General features: G+C 45.6%; 1 pseudogene across 1 annotated transcript; it reads right to left on the bottom strand.

Moving 5' to 3' along the window:
* Positions 1–4,830: 4,830 nt before the first annotated feature.
* Positions 4,831–6,576, bottom strand: LOC308551071 (DDB1- and CUL4-associated factor 8 pseudogene; annotated as a pseudogene). The gene has a single exon. The product of its transcript is annotated as a DDB1- and CUL4-associated factor 8 pseudogene (transcript).
* Positions 6,577–9,489: the final 2,913 nt, after the last annotated feature.

The following is a 9,489-nucleotide window of genomic DNA, read 5'->3' as shown; positions in this document are numbered from 1 at the left end:
GGTACATACGACATTTTTGGACAAAGGAAAAAGGTGGGAAAGTGAGAATGGGCAATTTTCAGGTAGCTGAGGAAGAGGGAACACACCTGGCAGGCAGATCCTTGTGAGCCACCCCGAAACAGCGGGCCAGGGGGTGTCTGGCTAACAGGCACCTGCCTGAAGCCCTCCTGTTGGCCATTCTCACTGCGAATCAGGCTAAGGGGACACCCTACATTCTCCATCCTGGAGCAGGTTTCTCTGTCTGAATCTCTTGGGCAGGAAAGGGGGCAGGGTCACAGGTTCTTTCTGAGTCTTGTTTCTTAATAAACAGCTTAAATCAATATCCCAAAAAGCAGCTTCAGGGGGGCACAATTGTGGTCCCTTCAGAAGCAAAAACCTTTTCAGCCAATGTCCTCCAAACCAAGGTGTAGCTGAAGCTAGATGTACTGGCCCTACTCCAGATTGTACTGTTTTCATATTTTGTCATTTAATTTTTGTTTTGGTTTTCTTTACTGGTTCATTGTTGCTGTTTTGTTTGTTCTCAGAGGAGTACAATTCCGTTTCAGGGGACTTGAGTTGCTAACATGTCTGCCATACAGCTGAGAGAAGTCCAAAGTGAGACTACAGCCACCTGAATAGGTGAAAGGAGACTTTTAAATGTATGATTTCAGTGTGGTTTATGTATAATATCAAATAAAGAATATTTAAAACTGAAAAAATATCATGAAGGAATCTCGAGACGTGGGGTCCCAATTTCTAATGTCACCTAGGCCAAATTACCATCACCCAAGCAACTATGCCATGTGCAGGAATTTGGTGGGTGAATTTGGTTGCAAATTCTATTTGACCCTCTAATTAATACCTTCCTAGCTCGATGAATTTGGAAAGTTACCTTCTCTGGACTTCAGTTTCCTGCCCTCCACTTTAATATGATTTTATAAAGAATTATTGAGACATTACACTTGAATATACTTGCTAGTATATGTGTATCTGATTTCCATAGATGTTTGCTCATATAATGGGGTTAGAGATAAACAGGCTGCCAAAGTTAGTGGGGGGGGGGGGAACAAAACAAAACATTGTACTTTGAATAAAACAACAGGATAGGAAACTTACCAACCCTCTCCCAGTGAAAAATCCAATACTCCCCAGTTCTTTCTAGAATACAGCGTGATACCAGTGTAATAGGTTCCTTGTCATACACCCATCTCTGAACTCATTGTCCATTGATGTGTCAAGTGCTCCATAAGGCTCTGAGAACAAAAATCTAAAAATCTAAACCTCTCATTTTACTATCCAAGAGACTGAAGTCAAGGCAAATTAAGGTAGTAAGTTCATAGATGTTGATCACAGGTTGGCTGAGGTTCAGTCTATGGTAAATTTCTTGCATTATGCTTTTGGCTCACCTGGTAGAAGGAACACTGCTGAAAGTAGCTGTTGGACTAATAGAACTCACTACAAATTTTTTGGCCTGCCATTTAGCAATTAGGCTCCTTTACATGTTTTGTTTTTTGTTTTTTTTTCCCATCTGTGGTCTTTTCCACACCTGTCCTTTTAATGAATGGCTGCCATAAGATGTCTTTTTAAAAGTATAGTTTGGCATCTGTCACAGCTTTATGCCATTAAAATCTGTGCATAATTAGGAGACAATTATATTGCATAAAGGCCACCAGGACCTACACAGAACTGGCCCATAGATATTTCATTGTGGAATGAAACTAATTGTTGAAAAATCAAATTTAAAAGTGAAACTTTGCCTGCTTATGTGATAGAATTGTTAGCCCACCATCTTACGGAAAGCTAGTTGTGATATTTCTTGCCCTCTTCCATGTACTAGCAGACCAACATTTACAAAAATTAAACGGGTAACATGACTTCCATTTTCCTGGACCTATGCTACCAGCGTTGTTTTCACCTATTATCGTTACTTTACTTTTCAAATTAGTTATTTGACTCCCTATTGTCTCTTTCTCTCTCTCCCCATCTATCTCCATATCTATTCATCTATCTATCTATCTATATTAATCAAGTCCAAAGTCTCTCTTTAGAGGAATTTACTCTTCCAAAGAGCAAATTGTCTAACCAGTCTGGTGACTTAGTCAATCCAAAGCAGGTGTAGATGGTTGCCTCCTTCAGGGTTCAAACAGAGCAACAGAAATACTGGAGGTGATATACGTATCAAAGGTGACTTATAGCCAGGCTGGAGTGGCTCACCGGTTAAGCATCAACCTATGATCCAGGATATCATATTTTGATTCCCGGTCAGGGCACATGCCTGGGTTGTGGGCTCGATCCCCAGCAGGGGGCATGCAGGAGGCAGCCGATCAATGAATCTCTCATCATTGATGTTTCTATCTCTCCCTCCCTCGCCCCTCCTCTCTCTGAAGTAAATACATATTTTTTAAAAAAGAAGTGACCTATAATAGAGACCTGATGGTATGTGGTTTCCGGATCTGCTTAAGCAGTATTCAGGAGGCTTCTGTCTTTGCTTCAGGTGCTGGAGCCTGAGGTCCGCAAAGCGTTCAGGAAGGAGAGATGGCTGTGAAGTGGGGGAAGCAGATAGACTGGAATCCAGAAGGAAGAGTTGGAACCCGCAAGGACAGTCTGGAGCCCACGCTGATCTTTCACTGCCTCCAAACCTCCAACCTTGGTGATGGGAGCGCTGGGCAGAATTGGGGTCCCTTTTTCAGGGGGCTGCTGAAGATGAGGGGGAGATCTGAGGGGGAGCTGCTGTAGCTGTGGGCCCGGCTGCTGCCTCACACCAAGGGAAGCTGGTAGAAAGGACCCATGTGCCCCTGCCCCTACTTCCTGAGCATAAACCAAACAGGGCTACTACTTCACCCTTCCCTTCCAAACCTCGCTCCAAGTGCCTTTTGTAGCACAGAGAATCTCAGGGCCATGCAGGGAGCTCTGAAGGTGGTTTGAATTCACAGTACAAATCCCCCAAGGACTGATGTGCTTCCAAATAGCAGTTGAATAAAAAAACTGGATAGTAATCCACTTTTGCTATTGTTCACTGCCACCCAGTGTCACTGGAAATTTCAAACTTTTTTTATTTATTGAAGTTGTTGCTAATATACATCCCACCCAATGGTGCAGGATTGCCCCAAACCTGGAATTCCAGTTTAAAACTGTTCTCCTTATGTGCTGTTTTAAATCAAAGTGTTAGCTCAGACTCTTGGGTAATTTTGGGACATTTAAGGTCTTTTTCCAACAGGTCCCCAGATCTCCAGGAAGTTGTCCCTAACTTTGAATCTCAGTGAGCAGAAATGTTGGTCAATAATTTTCCATTCTCAAGTTTAATCTTAAAATATAAATTTCTCAACCTGCTCTCAAGGGGCCAGAGATAATATCCATTTTAAGGAGCATTATTGAGGAAAAGCTTTTGCTTCTTTACCAACAAACATCTGCAAAGAAGGGTGTGTTATACTTCACAGGAGGGTTGGGGCAAGGAGGGCTTTGTATCTCTTACACAATAAGGGTTGGAAAACTTATATGTGGAATCTAAAGAACATAATAATCTGATGAACAAAACAGATTCAGTGACATAGAAGCATGGAACAGACTGACAAATCTCAGAGAGAAGGTGGAGGTGAATGGGTGGATGGGGAGAGATTAACCAAAGAATTTATATGCTTATATGCATAACCCATGGACACAGTCAGTAGTACGGTGGAGGCCTGGGGTGGGGAGTGGGTGCTGGTTGAAGGGGTCAATGGGGAAAAAAGGGGACATCTGTAATATTTTCAACAATAAAGATAAATTAAAAATAAATAAATAAGTAAAAAGTTGTTGGGGAAAAAAGAAAAAACATTGTTATTGAGCTGTGATGGGACATTGTGTGCCGAACATTTACATTAAATAAGGCTTAGAACAAAATATTTTAAAAAGCATTTTAACCTCTTGAAGAGTAAAATTTTTTTTAAGCCAAAGAGAATTTTAAACAATGCATAGATATCTAATGAGATTTTTTTTCCAATGATATCACACAGTTATCTGCCATGATAAACAACTCTTTATTGCAACATGAAGTTATTCTTAAAGTTAGTTCAAACATATATTTTCAAATATGAGGAATTCTTCTATTCCTAGCTGTTATGTTTTAGGATATGGTTGTCCCAAGAAAACTTCATGCAAAGTAATCGTTTGGGAGGTCTCAGCCATGAAACTGCATAAGAATTCAAAGTACAGAGTAAACAATGGGATGTGATTAAATTTCATCTTTACTATCTAGACTACTCAAATTAATCAATATTAACATATAGATTTGGAAAATGGGACCAACCCCAAGTTATTAATTTTACACGAATAAATTATCTTGCTAGCAATTTATCTAACCACTTTTTCTCACCATTTCCTTTCTTTTCTATGAGTGACTGTGTGTGTATGCATGCCTATGTGTGTGCATACACTTTTTTAACTGACTTTTAAAAAATAAACTCATTTTAAATTTTTAGCTCAACTTAAGACCTTAATAATATATAGTGACTAAGATGAAAAAAACCTTGTTAATTTTCAGAGTGTCAGAAATGAGAAAATAGATTCAGTAAGGCCATTAATATTTTCTCCTGAATTAGGAATCTTTAGAGGTAAACCATAAAAGAACAAAGAAAAAGTGTCATAAGTATATTGCACATACATTCAGACAGAAATAAGAGGTAAGGAAACTAAGTGAGAGAAAAAGAATGAGGGAGGAAAAGTGTGAAAAAGAAGGAAAGTACAGGAAAGAGATGAACAAAGGTTTGTACTGAGAAAATAAAAGACAAAAGGCAAATCTAACAGTTAAACTGAATTTCAAACTTAAAGTCCAGCCTACTGAGGTGACATGTAGCTGGAGCAGGTACCAGGCATTCAGGATGGCAGGTTCTGCTGACGGTCTTGGGGTTCTTCCTCCTGGGATCCACCTGAATCACTGGAAGACTCATCCGACTCTTCATCCATGCCTCCAACTCCAGAAGCTGCCCTGCGACGCCGGTGACCTGAGTGACGTCTTCGTGTGAAGTGATGCATGAGGAACGTAAGCATCTGACTGTTGAACCGGTTGGTGTGGCCCGAGCCCTCTCCATCTCGATCCTGCTTGTTTTTCTTAATCACATTCTTTAACCCACAGAGCTTAGTGGTCGCTTTAGCTGTGGGGGCCCAGATCTTGGGGTCATGGTCTAGGCCACTGGTCGCCATCACAGGTAGGTAAGGATGGGGCTCAAGACAGTTTATGTTACCTGCCCTGTCCCCTTCCATGAACTGCACGATCTGACAAGATGATTTCTCCCAGAGGAAGATGTGGCCGCAATCACTACCGCTCACCACAAACTCACTTCTGGGGCCATAGAAATTGACACCTTTGACTGTGGCATTATTCCTGTGTCCCTTATATCTCTTCACATACTGGGCTCCGTCACACTGAGAGGAGTCGAAGAGGTAAATATCTTCATCGTTGTAACTGGCCAGGAGCTCTGTGCCATCATGGCTGTACACAAGGCAGGTGATGAACGCTTTGGCATCACAGTCCACCAGGTGATGGGGACAGAATTTCTTGAGTACCCCGCTATTCTCAGCCTCATTAATTTTCCTCTGGTCATAAACTCTTACAAACTGGTCTCTTCCACCCACAGCGAACTGGTAAGTGTTGGCAGGATTCACAAAGATGGAGTACAGTCCCACTTTCCTCTCGTTCTCTTTGGTGACCACCAATTTTGAAGCCGGGCGGTCTTGTCTGAGGTCGATGGCAAAGACGACCGCGTCTTCGCCCGAAGTCAGGAACTTAAACGGGGAGTCTGGCTCCAGGGCCAGCCGGTGGCAGGCGCCCCTATGCTGGGCCACACGCTTAGAAACCCTGCTGTGTGGCAGAGTAGGCAGCTGCGCTATGCGCACCTGCCCGTCGCGGGCACATGTGACCAGGGTGGAATCGCCACAGTTGGGAAGGAACTTGGCCTGAAACACGTTATTTCTGTGGCCGGAATTAAAAGCCATGACCGGCTGCTCGCGCACCCAATCCCACACTATCACTGTGAGGTCATCGCTGCTGCTGGCCAGCCGGGTGCCACGCTGGTTAAAGTGGACACTATTGACACAGCCGCTGTGGCCTTCGAGCCCGTACTGCAGGCGCAGGCGCTGCACGAACACTCTCGCCCCGCAGGCCTCGTACACAAAGCGGGCGCTCGAGCCCAGCTGCCGGTCGCGAAGGGCAGTGAGGACGCGCCAGCGCGGCGGGGGCAGGGCACAGGTCTCCGAGGACACCCAGTCCTCCAGGGCCCGGTCCTCATCCGATAAGGGCTGGGGGGCGCGCGCTCCTCCCGCCGCCTCGTCCCCGTCCTCCTCGCGGTCGCAGTACTCGCCTGTGGCTTCGGAACTGTCTTCCGTGGTTTCAGAAACGATGCTTTCACCCTCCGTTTCCGTGTCCGTGTCCGAGTCCGTGTCGGGACGGTCCATGCTGTGAAGGAGCGGGCCGCTACCGTCCCCGGCACTGTCGCCGCCTCCGGGCCACCTCAGGCCCCCTCGAGACTGCGCGCTCCAAGGCAGACCCGGGGCTGCCTCCGCCCCGGCCTCGGCTTCCGGCTGCTGCTCTGGGCCACGCGTGGCGCTCGCGGGGCCAGACATCTCGGGTGTCGCGCGCTGCGGCCCGGCTGCGGCGGGAAAGTTCTAGAAGGCTGGCGAAGGGAGGCGGCGGCAGAGAGGAAGGTGGCCTAAGCGCTGGGCGCCATTTTGGGCAGGCCACGGTCCGGGCGAGCTGGCGGGCGGCGGCTATGGCAGCGGATGAGGATCAAAAGGCGCCCGCCCCCGGGTCTCGCGGTGTTTGGGGGCCGCTCAGCTCCCGAGCCCCGAGCCCCAGGCCCCGCCCCCCAGCTGTCTGACCCTCTCAGCCTCTGGCAGGCCCTGCTCCGAGGCTGAACGCTTTGCCCTCTGGGGACAGTCCCCCTGCAAACCTGGCGACAGAGCGGCTCCTCCTTAGCAAGAGCTCCTGCCCCAGGACTCGCAGGGACTGGCTGGGAGACAGCGTCCTGCTACGACACGAGGGAGCAGATGCGGTGACGGGGCCCAGGCCCGCAGAGGACTGAGCTCCGAAGCGCAGGCGGCCTCGGCCCCGTCACGCGGCTGCGGGAAACCCTGAGGCTCCGGTTGGCAGAAAAGCCAGAGGGGTGACGGGGACAATGCACAGAGCCTCGCTGATCGCATCTGAGTTTGGACAGTGAGTATGTTCAGAAGGAGTGGTTGCCAATACTGGGTTAGCATGGCTTCTACTAAGGTGCTCACTCTCTGTGTGAAGCGCAAATTTGCCCGCGCGTCCTGTGTTTCTGTTTGTTATCGCTTCTGCTTTCAGGAGAAGTGCAGTTTCGTCCCACAGCGCAGTCAAGGCTGGCATCCCGGGTCGGTTTCGAGGGGACCCTGGGCTGAGTGACCGCCTCACGGATTTGGAAGAAGCGCACTTTCTCTTCTTGTTCCACCGCCTCTCAGTTTCAGATTCTTAGGGGACAGACACCAACATACTGTCATGAGAAAGAAATTCTTCTGTGATGGTCTAAAGCTATCAAAATATTTTCAATAACCCCCCCAGTAGGTGAGAGGCTTGGGCGCTGGGACTGTCAGGAAAAGCATGCTCTTCGGAGCCAGCTCATGGCGATTGCCGCGTTCACTTCGGAGCTTTTCCAAATGAATGATCGAGGGTGATGTCAGTAAATTCTCAAGGGCTACAGTAAACTGCTGACTAAGAACGCGGAAAACAAGGCTTCCCTCAGAGTAATTGCACGATCAATCCAGCGTTGATTAAACATAGAATTATAAAGTTTTCTAAAGAGGGAACGGTTCCAAGTCTAATCGGAATGGAAAGGCCCGTGAAAGGGCATCCACAGTGATTTCCAAAGAATGGCGCAGCGGCCTGAAAACCACCTGAAAGCTTATCCAGAGTCAGGTGGATAAATAAATTAGCATACATTTCTATAATGGGATAATGCACACAAATCAGGCTTAGTGAATTAAAATTAAATACAGCAATAAGAGTGAATCATAACGCAAGGATGAGTAAAACCACAAATGAGAAAGGAGTAGTGGATGATTTCATTTTTATGCAGCCCTTTAGAGTTTTCCTATGCAATAAAGCTATTTGAAACAGCAAGGATATAGTTGACTAAAAGTTCAGGATAATTGTTAGGAGGATGTTAAAATCTAGAAGAGAGGAAACTTAGAAAACTCTTGGTAATATTTATAGCTTACTCTCGACATAGGTATGTTATTCTTTCTGCTATTTATTCTTTGACAATATACTTTTGTATACCCCTTTCTGTGTATGACAGATTGCATGGTAGTTTTTTTTTGTGTGTGTGTGTGTTGTGTGTCAGATAATGTTCATTAACAAGGAATCTTGCTCTGCCATGGGCCAGAAAAACAAAACAAAAGAAAATCAAAAAAGTTACAAGACAACTAGAACAATAAACCCTATTATGCCCATCCTGACCTGATGCAGGGGAGGAATCCTTGTTAATTGGCTCTATAAACATTCCTAGTCCCCTTTCAAGGAACAGTGCCACTGTTAGAGGTTGGAGCAGGTTATTTTAATCTGATGCTATTGTATTAGTTTGAGTCTTTTTCTAGGTGCTCACTCAGCAAACTATGAATTGGCTGTTCATTAAAGTTTGCATTTCATTTAGTTGATCCATTTGGTCTGTTTCCATTCCCATTTATTCATTCATTCTTTCACCATAAATTTAGTTAGAGCTTCTAAAGACACAGCATGTGCTGTTCTAGGTTCTGACAGTACACTGGTGAATCAGAGTGGTAATCCTGTCACTCATAGTGGGAAAAGGCAATAGACGAGTCAATACATAGATCATATGGGGCAGTGACCAATCGTATGGAGAGAAACAAAGCTGTGTAAGTAGATAGAGAATGGAGGTTGTTATTTTCGATAGTGCATTCAAAGAAAGTCTCATTTATGGGATGACATTTAAGCAGAGAGCTGAAAGAAAGGAGAAATGGAGCATACAAATATCTGGGATAAGAGTGCTCCCTATACAGTGACATTGAGTGCTAATGCTCTAAAACAGTGGCATAATATGAGTGTTCATGGCACTTTGGGGAAGCCCCTGTGACCGAAACAATGCAAGTAAGCATTACGGAGAGTCGGACAGTGGGCTTAGGAGAAGCAAGGGCCACCTAAACACAGCCTTTTTGTCTGTCCACTATGAGAAATTTTAATTTTTATTCCATTCTGCGTGTAGTGGAAAGCCTTTAGGAGCTTGTGAGCAAGGGACTGGCATTATCAGGCTTCCTTTTTAGAAAGGTGACCCTGGCTGCTGTGTGGAGAATAGAATGGGGTAGGAAGAGAGAGCAGAAGTACTAAACTATTGCTCTAATCCAGGTGAGAAATTACCGTGGCTTAAGCAAGGGTGAGCATGGTACAGATGGTGGAAACTCGTTAGGTTTGGAATATATTTTGAAAGTGGAAATAATAACATTTCCTCATACGCTGAATGTGAGTGTGAGGTGAATTAGTCAGTTCACTGGCAGGAAGCACCT

The sequence above is a fragment of the Miniopterus schreibersii genome (assembly GCF_964146895.1).
Source record: "Miniopterus schreibersii genome assembly, chromosome: X".
Taxonomy (NCBI): Eukaryota; Metazoa; Chordata; class Mammalia; order Chiroptera; family Miniopteridae; genus Miniopterus; species Miniopterus schreibersii.
This window is presented reverse-complemented; position numbering and strand designations above follow the sequence as displayed.